We start from the raw sequence: 12,206 nt of genomic DNA on the forward strand, positions 1-12,206 counted from the left end.
TCAGCTGAACCAATTGTGGAGTTCTCCGGACGAGTTTTTAGACTTGCCGAAGAGTTCTTCTGATGTGGCGCAGTATTATCAGGCGCGAGAGGGGTACGCAACAGAGAAGCTTTTCTAGTCACAGTTCGGCGCATCGAAGCGCCCCCTGTTGTTGAATGAGTAGATGTCCCGGTGGGCCAAGCTTCATAGGATATCCGGTGCTGCTATGAAGAACGTCATAATCCGGTTATAGCCAACTCAGCCTGTTCCGAATAATTACTTTGGCTTGGTGCAGTGGCTTGTTGATGCAGTGACGCGCATCGACGCTATGAAGCGATCGGTGTGCATCGATGGTGCCCGGATGGCTTTTGCCCGAGTCAAGAAATTATGGGGGAATATGAAGGCCATCGACGTTGCCGTGAACAGTCCACCCAAGGGCAGGGACCACCACGAACCGGAGCATTATTTTGAAGACGTCCTAGTAGTCACCCGCTTGATATAGGGTCAATGCTCGAAAGACATAATGTTCGAGTGAGGTGTATAAAAATTTTACGAGACAATTTTATAGTGAATCTATTTGTATATTTTGCTCGAAAGCTTTTGTTCCTCCTGTGCGGCCGTTTTTAATATAATCTAAAAGATTTCCAGTCGTCGGCTTCGCCCCCTTGTAGGAAGTACAAGGGTGTTCGAAAAATCATATGATCACTCTTGACCCAACGTCTTGGTCCATAAAGGAGGTGTCAATGCGGCAAACCAGGCAACCATACTATAGGGCGTTAACACTTTCACTTAGGCATAGGAGTTTTATTGTGGGTCTACGACATAGCCCCTAGTATGTATGCGGCTTATTCATATGATGTGTTTACATAATTGACCGGAAAAGAGGTCCTTCGTGTAACACGGAGGAATCGCTAGAGACTCCAATAAGTCATCGAGTGGTTGACCAGCTCTCGCCGCATCATGACAGTCAGTTTTTGGCTTTCTCTACTGAGGTGCGTCACCAAGTGAACCTGTAGCACAATCACAGTAGTTTTCCCTTTACTATCCTAGCCGATAGAGCGGAACGTAGGATAGCAAGCACAGGAGCCGGGCAACCCAACTATTGACCCAAGACATGATTCGGAGCTGATGCATATAAGGCCAAACTCGCGACACCTTAGTACATTGTAAAAGCTGTTCGGACTTTGTTGGCAACTCATTTGTTGCCGTACCGAGCCCCTGGCAAGTTAAGCCGGGGTATGTTTGTGAAACAACCATGGGAGGCATATTCATTTGTAAAACGACGCGGGTAATTAATTCGGATAGTATGAACTAGGACCTGAGCGATATGCCAATGATTAATTAATATATATATATATATGCCACGACCTCGGTCATTTGATATGCATTGGGTCGAAGGCAGTGGAAAAAGGCATGTTACAGGCTCTAAAAAAGAGTGTGGTCTACAAAAGTTTATTTTCGACCTCTTGTCGCACCTCTACGCCGCCTGTCCTCAGCGAGCGGAATCCTTGAAGGAAGTAGCCCCATAGGTGAGTGTATAGATCCGAACTCCGATGGAATCGGTCTTAAGTGTTTCTCCTTTGCGCTACCTACTTTTAAGAAGTATTGAAAAAAAAGGAAAGTATATAAAAAACGTTACTGGAATGTTTGCAGACTTATCCGTATTGTACTGCCGCCGATGCCCATGGTATCTTAAGTGTGTAGTTATGTATGCGCGGTATAGCTTCATCATGTATATGGGATGGGTGGCGGAAACTGAACTGCTATTTCTGTTCCGGACTTGATCGATCTTCAGGGGGAAATTGCTTCTGGCTCTCTACATTTAGCTATTGAACCGTTCTGTCGTCCCTATTGCCTTGCGGCCCTCTTCCCTTGTGTTCGGTGTTGAGCTTGCCGGCCTGCTTGAGGACCCAACAGCTTCTGTTGGTATGATTGGCTAGTTTATTGGGCTGGCTGTGTATCTGGCAGGGTCGGTCTAGTATCCTGTCTAGGTTGGATGGTCCGTCTCTGTTTGCCTTGAATGGCTTTTTCCGTTAACCGGGCTTGGGATTGCTTAATCCGGCGTTAACCGTTGTGTCGCGTGATCTATCCTTATCATTGCGACTGTTGTATTTGCTTCATCGTGGCTTGCCATTGCCGTCTCGGATTTTGAAAGTGCCCGAGTTGCTGGCGCCATTTCTTCTATGAGCCAGTTGTCTTCTCCCGCACAAAAGCGGGTCATTAGAGCGGTAAGGGCTGTCATGGATCTAGGTCCTTCTTGACCGAGGTGGCGTGCAAGCCATTCATCCCGGACGCTGTGTTTGAAGGCCGCAAGGGCTTCCGCGTCCGGACAGTCGACAATTTGGTTCTTTTTAACTAAGAACCTGGTCAAGAGCTTCCTTGCTGACTCTCCGGGCTGCTAGACAATATTACTTAGGTCATTGGCATCCGGTGGCCGGACATATGTTCCTTGGAAGTTTTTGCGAAAGGCGTCCTCCAAGTCCTCCCAAATGCCAATAGAATTTTCCGATAGACTGTTTAACCAGTACCGAGCTGGTCCTTTGAGTTTTAGTAGTAGGTATTTGATGGCGTGAAGGTCATCTCCGCGGGCCATGTGGATATGGAGGAGAAAGTCCTCAATCCATACCGCGGGATCCGTTGTTCCATCGTATGATTCGATATTCATGGGTTTGAACCCGTCTAGGAATTCATGCTCCATTACTTTATTTGTGAAGCACAGAGGGTGTGCGGCGCCTCTATGTTGGGCCACGCTACGGCGTACCTCTGACAGAGTCCATTTGCGGTTTTCAGCCCGGGCGTGGCTAGGTTTGTCACGTCCGAATATGTGGTCGTCATCGTGTGTCGAGGTGTGTCCTTGCGATCCGTAGATTGCTCTTGGGTATCCTGTTTTAATACGCCAGCCCTGTTGAAGGTTGTATGTACAACCTTGAGCTGTTTTGTTCTTGCCTTTACTGCGAGGTGGGGTGGTCTGTAGTTCGGCTTGAGTTGTCGCTTTAACCGGACGAAATTGTGGTTGACCTGCCACATTGTGCGATGATCGTGCGAGCTCGAACACCTTATCGTCGCCCTGGGGCAGCGATCTATGCTTCGGGTAGCATTTGGATGGGCTACCAAGGCCGTATTTTTCGGCGGCTAGGACTTCGGTCCATCTATCATTAAGCAGATTTTGGTCAGCTTGAAGCTGCTGCTGCTTCTTCTTCAGGCTCCTTGCAGTGGCTATTAGTTGGCGCTTCAAGCGCTCCTACTCGTGAGGTTCCTCAGGCACGATGAAATCTTCGGCGCCGAGGCTCACCTCATCCTCAGAGAGCGGAAGGTAATTGTCATCCTTCTAATCTTTGTGTGTGGCCTGTTTACCGGGGCTATGCTTCCCGTCGTCCCATTCCTCATTAATTGTATCAACAGGGTGTTTGTTGTCTTCGGCGTTGTTGTTCATGCCGTCAATATTCTCGGAGTCATAATCCAGTGTTTCGGTTGAATCCTCGACTGTTGCTATGAAGTGGGTGGTGGGTGGGAAGCAAAATTCCCCATCGTCAGCCCCTAGCTCGAGTCGGATATAGGTCGGCTGAGAGTCCTCTGCCAAGGACAGGTTTTTAATGAGTTTAGCACATCTCCCAAAGGTGGGTGCTGGAAGATGTCTACGGCGCTGAATTCTAAGATGGATAAACTATCAAGCTCGGCGCCCGCAGGCTAGCGTGGTTCGGAACCTACAGCCGGAGACGAGTCCGGCGTTCCGATGGCATAGGCGTCGAGTGAGACCAGGTCCATGTGCGGCTCCAACGCCGTGGAATCTGCGGCCTCCGTGGTGGTGTTAATTTTCCCGTCTTTGGATGGCGCGGCCTGCTTCGGCTCTAGGGCCAGAGCGGTTACAGGAGTGATCTCTTCGATGCGGCCCGATGACAGATTTAAGTCATGATCATCGGGGTGATCGGGAGCGGCTACCACGGTATCGAATCTGACAAAGATCAAGTCTCCACGGATGTCCGCCATGTAGTTCAAGCTCCTGACTCTGACCTAATGGCCAGGGGCGTAGCTTTTGATCTGCTCGAGATGGCCAAACGGGTTGGCCCGCAATGCGAAGCCGCCGAACATGAAAATCTGTCCGGGGAGGAAAGTGTCTCTGCAGACAGTGCCATCATTGACGATTGAAGGGAACATCAAACCTTCGAGCGACAGCACAAAGGAACTCTCAATGAAAGCACCAATGTCGGTGTCAAAACCGGCGGATCTCGGGTAGGGGGTCCCGAACTGTGCGTCTAAGATTGATGGTAACAAGAGATAGGGGACACGAAGTTTTACCCAGGTCCGGGCCCTCTTGATGGAGGTAATACCCTATGTCCTGCTTGATTGATATTGATGAATATGAGTATTTACAAGAGTTGATCTACCATGAGATCGTAATAGTTAAACCCTAGAAGTCTAGCCTGTATGACTACGGTATTGAGTATCCCCTATCTGGACTAAGTCCTCCGGTTTATATAGACACCGGGGGGATCTAGGGTTACATAGAGTTGGTTACATAATATGGAATCTTCATAGTTGTTCGCCAAGCTTGCCTTCCACGCCAAGGAGAGTCCTATCCGGACACGAGTGTAGTCTTCGGTCTTCACGTCTTCACAGCCCATCAGTCTGGCCCATAGATAACAGGTCGGATGCCCAAGGACCCCTTAGTCTAGGACTCCCTCGGTGCGAGCGGTACTACCGCGCGAGGCGCGGCACTAAAATTTTACTGCCGCTCCAAGACAAGGTACTACCATGCAACCCTGGCACGGTACTACCATGACTAGGAGTAGCACTAGAATTTTCGTATCGTGCAGCCATGCGGTACTACCGTTACTATCAAATCTCTCTTGTGGCAACTCTCAAGTGCGAGTTCTACTTGTTTCACCTGTTTTGCTGAGGTCTTTGCATTAATCCTTCTCGCTTCTCGTGCGTGTTTTTGTGTTTTGTGTCTTAGGTCGTGGCACCGGTGCTCCTGCTCGCCGCTCCAATCCCAGTTGTGACACGGGCTCCAAGCGTCTGCACAACCAAGACGAAGCTCCTCAGGGCTCCAATGCCCCCCAACGCAGGACCAAGACCACCCCCACCAAGCTCAAGGAGCCCACCAAGGGCATGGATGATATTCCTCTTGTTGAGTTTGCCTCTCGAAGAAAAATCAACCCCTATGTGAATCCTCGTGCCAACTTCAGCGGGAATGATCTGTTCTGGACCAAGCAGGAGTATCTCACTTATGTGGATGTGATCAAGGCAAAGCAGAACCTCTATGTGGAAGTGCACTGGATTGACATGCATCACATGCGGGATGATAGGCACTGTGATTACTTTGGTGAGGCTCTGGACCTCATGGAGCAGTTTGGCATTGAGCATGTAATCTCATTCCATTTGGATTATGACCATGAGATTGTGGCCCAGTTCTTCGCCACGGTCCACTTCCATACTGATGAGGAACGGAGGATGACCTGGATGACCAACGTACAACGGCTGACTGCTACATGGAAGGACTTCATGGATTTGCTTCAGGTTCCTGATGAGGGGCTCAACACACCCGTTGGTGTACGCCCTCATGCCAATCCCATGTCAGCCAACAAGGACAAGCTTCTACCCTACTACATTGAGAAATCGCTTCCCAATGGCAAGAAGGCATGGGTGCTAAACCCCTTCCTCGACATCATGTATCGCGTCTTCTGCAACTCTCTCTTTCCCCACATTGGTGACAAGGACAAAGTGCATGCCTATCTTGTGGATATGATGCTCATCTGTGAGGAGGCACGTCTCTCTCAGACTCAACCACTTGATGTCTCACACATCATGTGGTGCGAGCTTCGGTTTGTAGTGTTCACCCATAAGGTTCCCATCTATGGACCTTACCTGTTTCTGCTGATCATGAGGACTTGGGAGAAGCTCCTTCCCAATGATGAGTTCCTTGCCCCTGACTGGATTCGTCATGACCCCATCAAGCTCCGTATGAATCCCAAGTGGGCCAACACTACAACCCGTGCTGAGGCAGTGGCTACTTAGATGGATGTGGATGCAGATGAGGTTGAGGAGGAGGACGCTGATGAGGACAACTCTGCTGGCTACTCGCATTCATCGTCCGAGCCCTCTTAGGCTAAGAAGCTGAAGAACAAGATGAAGGCTTTGTTCTGCATGCATGCCAAGGGGCAGTACCGGTCTCATGTTGCTCAGATGGAGAGTCGCCGCCGCGACTAGCGAATCTTGAGGACATTTGGTCAGAAGATATCCAGCGGATCTGAGAGGGTTATCACGCCAGAGGAAGCCTGGATGGCAAAGCAAGGCTACAAGTGGACTGACTCTGAGGAGGACCAGGAGGAGACCGTCCCAGCTGCCAAGTCTGACGAGGAGCGTGCGAGTGATTACTCCGCTTGAGCCACCTCTTGTGTTGTAGGTGTCCTCTCTTCCTTTTTGGTGTCTCGATGCCAAAGGGGGAGAGAGTGTAGGATTTGTGAGTTGTGAGTCGTGTTTTCGTTTGCCTTGTCGTTGGACCTCGTTTGCTTTGGTTTGGTTTGCGTTTGTGAGACCGTTCTATCATATGGTGTAAGACATATGCACTCTATCGTACCTTATTGAGCTTATGCTATCTTGTGCTATTTATATTATGCTCATATGTACTATCTTGCTTAGTGTTAGCCTTTTTGTTGCAAGATATGCCTTGTCTCTAAAATATAGGGGGAGTGTTGATCCTAGTATGTGTGCCGTGCAGTCCAAAGCACTCATCTAGATAGCACACATCTAGGGGGAGCCCGTCTATATTTTAGAGGTATGGGGTTTGCCCATGTTCTATGTTATCTCCTTTTATGCAAATCCCGTATTTTCATCAATCCAATAAAAAGGGGGAGATTGTAATGGCATATTTATCCCTTAGTTGTTTTGGGGATTGATGACAATGATTTTGCAGACTAATCGTGTGCATTGAGTATTTTAGACATCTCATCACTAGACACAAGACGTTTTGGTGCCCCTCGAAGACTATTGAAGACAGTGTTTCTCTATGTTTCTTTTCGGTGGATTTGAGTCGTAAGGAAGCCGTACAATTAAGAGGGGGTCCGCTTTGGAAAGGTTTGGGTGGAATCATCACGTACACATCTTCTCCTTTGCACCGCCTTTCCTTTGGCACTTTGGAGCATCGTCCTTCTTTTCTCGTCTATGAAAATTGTCGTGTTGGCTGAGCTTGGGCATGCGGTAGTACTGCTCCTAGGAGCGGTAGTACCGCAGGCCCTTGCGGTAGTACCGGGCCCGGGCACGGTAGTACCGCAAGCGCCCACGGTAGTACCGCTCCTTTGGAGTTGTAGTACCATGGCCCCAGGTAGGCGCTGTTGCGGCTGCAGTAGTAGGAGCGGATGTAATTTTTTACATCCGCGCCCTACGCGGTAGTACCGCGCCCGGTGCGCGGTAGTACCGTGCGTTCTGGTCTGGCTCAGCAGCCTGCTCAGCAGTACGAGCAGATGTAATTTTTTACATCCGCACCCTCCGCGGTAGTACCGCCCTTGGCTCACGGTACTACCATGTCGGATTTTTGCATTGACTCCAACTCAGCAGAAGTTGCCACAGATGTAATTTTTATATGTCTGTCCCTTCTCAAAATCTGGAACATCCCTGCCTTGCCGTAGTACCGCAAGGGAGGGCGGTAGTACCACTCTAGCGGTTCTACCGTCCTCTGCTTCAGTGCATTTGGGATGTCCTGTTTGTGCTGCTCGGGCGGTAGTACCGTGGGGCCCTGCGGTAGTACCGCACGCCCCTGCGGTAGTACCGCAGCCCTGGTGCGGTAGTACCATGCTACGCAGGCTGGGTTTGTGGATAATGGTTGGATTTTTTCTTCCACTATATAAGGGGTGTCTTTTTCTCACAGTTGACTATCTCTTCTATCCCCAAGCTCCATTATTGCTCCAAGCTCCATTTTCGCCCGATCTCTCTCCCTAGCCAATCAAACTTATTGATTCTCTAGGGATTGGTTGAGAAGGCCTAGATCTACACTTCCACCAAGAGAAATTTGATTCCCCCACTCATCCCTTGCGGATCTTGTTACCCTTTGGTGTTTGAGCATCCTAGATGGTTGAGGTCACCGCGAAGCCATATTCCATTGTGGTGAAACTTTGTGGTATCGTTGGGAGCCTCCAATTAAGTTATGGATATTGACCCAACCTTGTTTGTAAAGGTCCAGTCACCGCCGCCAAGGGCACCAATAGTTGAATCACGACATCTCGCACTGTGTGAGGGCGTGAGGAGAATACAGTGGCCCTAGTGGCTTCTTGGGGAGCATTGTGCCTCCACACCGCTCCAACGGAGACGTACTTCCCTTCAAAAGGAAGGAACTTCGATAACACATCCTCGTCTTCACCGGCTCCACTCTTGGTTATCTCGTGCCTTTACTTGTGCAAGATTATTTGTGTTATATCCCTTGCTTGCTTGTGTACTTGTTCTTGTTGCATCATATAGGTTGCTCACCTAGTTGCATATCTAGACAACCTACTTTGATGCCACGTTTAAATTGGTAAAGAAAAATTAAAAATTGTTAGTTGCCTATTCACCCCCCTCTAGTCAACTATATCGATCCTTTCAGAGGTGCAGCTGTCCTTTTCACCCCATGTATTGGAGGCTGGGAAAGTTGTTTATCCACTGACCAAAACCGAGCCGCATTTGGTAGCTCAACCAACCACTACTAGGAAAAGGGCTATAGATGAAATGGATACTAATGTCGCACTTGACATGTGGTGCGCCACTCCAATATAGCAGTGGCGCACCATGTGCAGGTGCGCCATTAGTGTGGAAGACACTAATGGCGCACCAGATACACAGTGCGCCACTAGTAACAATTTTTTTTTCATTTTTCCAAACATACTAATGGCGCATCAAGTAGACAGTGCACCGTTACTTGTTCAAACTAGTAATGGCGCACTGTCCACAGGTGCGCCATTACTAAGTTTTTTTCAAAAAAAAAATCAATTTTTTTTCAAAACTAGTACTGGCGCACCGTGGGTGTGGTGCGCCATTACTAGTTTAACTAGTAATGGCGCACCACTCCCATGGTGCGCCATTACTAACTTTCCCCCCTCTATCCCTTTCCCCCTGAGCGCCGCCTCCTCCCCGGCCGAGCCCAATCCCCAACCGAGCCCTCGACCTGCTGCTCCGCCGCCACCCCGACCCACTGCGCCACCACCAGTCACCCCACGCCGCAGGGAGACGTCCAGGAGGACCGCCGTCGACTGCTTCTTCATCTACGGGTTCTCAATCGACCGGAGCTGCACCGTATCGTCTCCATCGTCATCTTCCCCAACCTCGGCCTCCCTCTTCCACCTCGTCACATGCTCCGCCCCGGCCTCCCTTGACCTCCTGAGATCGTCGTCGAGCACCTCGGTGAGGCCCTTGACTGATTTCTCCCTTCCCTCGTCAGGTTCTCGCGCTCCATGCGCGTGCGGCCCTCCTTGTAGCGGCCCTGGGGCATCTTGGCCGCCACCAGCGCCCCGCCCTTGCCCTTGGCCGCCACCAGCGCCCCGCCCTTCACCTTGGCCCCCACCAGCGCCCCGCCCTTCACCTTGGCCGCCACCATCGACGCAGGAGGCCGTGGCGGTGGAGACGGTGGAGGCGGAGCGGGAGCGCTCAGAGGAGCCGAAGCTAAGGCTCTGCAGCTCATCCGCCGCCAGCTCCGCGTCGCCGTCCGGAGGCATTGCTTCCTGTTGCGGTGAATGGTGAGGTGAGGCGGGTCTGCTCTAGGCTACTAGATGTGGCAAGTGCGGGGACAGGGGAGGAATAGGAGGAGGAGGAGGAGCTTGAGCGCGAAGTGGGTGTTTCTCTCAAAAATTTCAAAAGAGTAGGATGGGTGTTTGTTCAAAAATGATTTATAGGAATTATAGGGTCTCCAAAAAAAATTTGTGGCAATTTTATAAAAATTATTTGAATTAGTTTTAGTGCAAGAGAGGCAACTCAGAGTTTGAGAATGGCATTAAAGGAATTTGTTTTTGGGGTAAATTCTATTATGAAATAATTCCTACTGTTATTTAAAATATAAATGAAATGATTTGGAACACCAAGCAAGAGTTACGTTTCAAGTTGCTGAACCTTTTCATATAAGCTTGTAGAAGATTTAATTGATCATACAGAAAATGAAAAATGAAGGTCATATCGATCCTAGTTGGTATTATTTTTTCATGGCTAGAAGATATATTGTTGTACCCCGAGTGAAGGGAAGGAGTTTGCTAGGTTTTGTCTCCGACCATCGTGTCGTGATGATTTTGCAGGTACCCCGAGAGGCCCTTGAGTTTGCCGAAATGTCGATTAACTTCCATTCCGGCAAATTCGGGTACTCCATATGTCCTATTTTCACCAAAGGTCATGCTGAAATTTTTCGTGAATTTTAGCATGACTTTTCTAAAAATAGGACATATGGGGTACTTGCGACAAACCCATGGGCCGGGGTATCTTAGTACTTAATTAAGTAGGATCAACTGCCTCTTGTGTTATACATATAGAAGTGTGATATCAACTCATAGTTATTACTAATGTCAGCTGCTCGTCATCGATAAACCCTAATTTGGAAGAGGAACCACTCATCCTATGTAGTTTTGAATTATGAACATAGGAAATGTCGTCATCGGACAACGAATGTCTCCCGGGGGAGTGCGACTGGTGCCACGACGATCGAGGTCTGTGCGATAGGCCTCACCTGGACGATGATTGGTGCTTCAGCATTAAGCTCAAGGAGACCTTCGAAGTTGAAATGGTACGCAACGACGACAATTGTTTTTTTCATAATTAAGCATGACTTCAACTATTTCAACGTGTAATTTTCATCTTTTACAATTCGAGTATAGCTTATCCCATGTCATGCAAGACGCTATGTCTTGGAGAGGATGGATTTTGAAGACCATGAAATTTTTGAAACAAAGAAAATTCACCTAAGGACTCATCACGATGTGGACTTTGAAGTAAATCTGTATAGTTCTGGGAGCATAACCCATTTTGGTTGCAAAAATTGGGAAGCATTTTGCAAGATGTATGGTTTTGATGAGGGTATGCTTGTCACCATGGATCTTGGTAATCCTGACATCGACCAAGACAATATGGACATTTGGGTCCTTGTTGATACGCCTCCAGTTCTACCACTATGTGAGTTTCTCAAACATAGTTATTAGCTAATTTATATTGTTTATTTCAAAATAGTTGACAGCTTATTTCCATTGACAGCTTATTTTTATTGTTCAAATAATGTGCGGGAGATGGTAGAGAAAACCCACTACACCGATGGCTCCGAATTAACAACTTACAAGGAGAAAAATCATCTGGTCGGATTTTGTACTAACATTGAGAATTACAATATCTACAATAAAACTCCTCAACATTATGGTCAATACGTGCCACTAGTGCATGTGTTCAACTACGGTAAGTAACATGGAGATACCCTGGTAAGATTTTTACTATTACGACATCTGTGCATCTTTTGCATACTTCTAAAACTAGTACATCATTTCTAACTATGAATTTATTACTATGTTTTTCAACAGGTAATCCCAGAGAATTGTGTGCCTCATTTGATGTATCAGAAAGGTAGTCTTAATGTTTTGAACATACAGCCAGGTCATCCTACGAATCTCAACTCACTACTAGGAAAAGGGCTACAGATAGGATTGATACTAATGGCGCACCAGGGAAGTAGTGCGCCACTACTATATACTAATGGCGCACCTGTTGGTGATGCGCCATTAGTGTGGAAGACACTAATGGCGCACCATAAACAGGGTGCGCCACTAGTACTAATTTTTTTTCCATTTTTCCATACACACTAATGGCGCATAAGGTCGATAATGCGCCATTACTAGTTCTAACTAGTAATGGCGCACCAGGCAGAGAGTGCGCCATTACTGTAAAAAAATTTATTCTTTTTTTTGCAAAACTACTAATGGCGCACCGTTTCAATTTTTTTAAAATTTCATGGGCACTTTTTGAATTCATGAGGACACTTGATCTCGATCCCCCTCCATCTCGATCTCGATTCCCCCTCCATCTCGATCTCGATCCCTCCCCCGCTCCACCGTCGCCGACGAGCACCCCCAGCACCAGCCCCCGCTCCACTTCCGCCGACGAGCACCCCCCGCACCCGCCCCCGCTCCACCGCCGGCCACTGACGAGCACCCCCCGCATGCACCCTCCCCCGCTCCACCGCCGCCGACGAGCACCCCCCGCACCCTCCCCTGCTCCACCGCCGCCGCCGATGATAT

Source organism: Triticum aestivum, chromosome 3A (assembly GCF_018294505.1).
Source record: "Triticum aestivum cultivar Chinese Spring chromosome 3A, IWGSC CS RefSeq v2.1, whole genome shotgun sequence".
NCBI classification, from domain to species: domain Eukaryota; kingdom Viridiplantae; phylum Streptophyta; class Magnoliopsida; order Poales; family Poaceae; genus Triticum; species Triticum aestivum.